The sequence below is a fragment of the Oxyura jamaicensis genome, chromosome 2, assembly GCF_011077185.1.
Source record: "Oxyura jamaicensis isolate SHBP4307 breed ruddy duck chromosome 2, BPBGC_Ojam_1.0, whole genome shotgun sequence".
NCBI lineage: Eukaryota > Metazoa > Chordata > Aves > Anseriformes > Anatidae > Oxyura > Oxyura jamaicensis.
Window position 1 is genome coordinate 130473088 of NC_048894.1, and position 1575 is coordinate 130474662.

Consider the following 1575-nt stretch of genomic DNA (forward strand, 5'->3'; position numbering starts at 1 on the left):
TCAAAATGAGAACATATATATTCAAGTGTTTACCTTATTACCAGTTCTTAGAATCTGCTGAGTAAATAATACTTTATTGCCAAAAATGCATGTATCCAGTTTCCTATACGTGTCAATGTATAATTTACAAATCATAACTATTATGCAATTTTGGATTATTAAAATACCACCTTTGAACTTTTTTTCTTGTTGCTATTTCAGGAAGACATATGTGCTCAGAATTATATAAACTGAAAAATGAAAAGCAACAACAAAACAGGGCTGTAATTCAGGCCTCTGTGCAAGCATGTTTTGCCTAAACAAAACCTCAGCCATTTAAATGTACTTCTTTATGCAGTATCTATTGCTAATCAAAATGGAGCACACCAGCCAAGGAAATATGTTTCCCACACCTGAAATCTCCAGACATCATAGTCCGTGATATCATCACAACATGATTGAATTATCACATGTATGTAAAATATAATAAAGTTGGTTAGTTTTCATAGCAAATGCTTTTATTTCCTGTAGAGTTCTGTATTTTTAAGGACTACCTATTTTTTTTTTTTTTTTTGGGGGGGGGGGGGGGGGTTAAACCTTCTCAGTTGTACAGCTCTGCTTCTGAGAGCCAAACTTAGCAGGGAGAGAACAAATAAGATTAGTATGAAATGCCAAAACAAGCCTAGCACTGAGCAAGAAAACAAGCAAGGAAACATAACAGTTAAAATATTTTATATTTTAAACTTTGCCCAGTATTCTTTTCCCATTTCATAAAAGAAGTCGAGAGCGAGAAGAAACGAAACATTTCTTTTCATTTTTTGGAAACACTGGGGAAGAGATAGAGGACAGAAAAGAAAGAAATGGTTGGGGCAAGGGATAAAGCTTTGTGCGAGGATGTGAAGAAGGCAAGCTGGTGCCCTCACCAGTCTTTTATATAGCAGGGCATCCTCTTACTGGCCAAAGTAATTTTTATAGAGTAATAACCTGACTGTATCTTCTGCCTCCTGACCCAGATGAAAAGAGAGAGGCTCTAAACAAAAAGGGAGGAAGGAGGGGAGAAGGAGAAAAGGGGAAATGTTGCCTAGTTAGCTCCTTTCAGCAAACTGGCTGGCTTATGGAAGCTCTTCTATCCCTCCATTAATTTATCTCATGTAGATGTCTCTCTTGTCTCTTCCTCTTACTGCTGAAGCAGTAGTTAAGCTTGGGGGGCTGGGGGGGGGGGGGGGGGGGTTGTGAAGATTCTGGGGGCTGCTGAAGTGAGGATGCAATCTTTTTGCAGGCCGAGGTGCTGGGGCCTCAGGTCTTGCTTCAACTGGAGCAGAGCTGCTCTCAGCTCCAGCCGCCTGCTCTCTGCGACCGCTGTGTTTGTTAATGAGACAGGCGAGGAGAGCTAAAAAGGGAAAAGCAAGCGTCTTAAGGAAACTCTCTGGAACAGCCTGCTCCAGAATATTTCTTGTCTGATAAGGGAGAAGGGGGAGAGCTGCCATTCAGCCAACCAGAGCTGCTTCGGGGCCACTCTCACATGGTTTGGGGTCCAACCCCAAGCACTTCCACGGTGAGACTGTGGGAAGCTGCCCTTTGTGACACCGGAGGGTG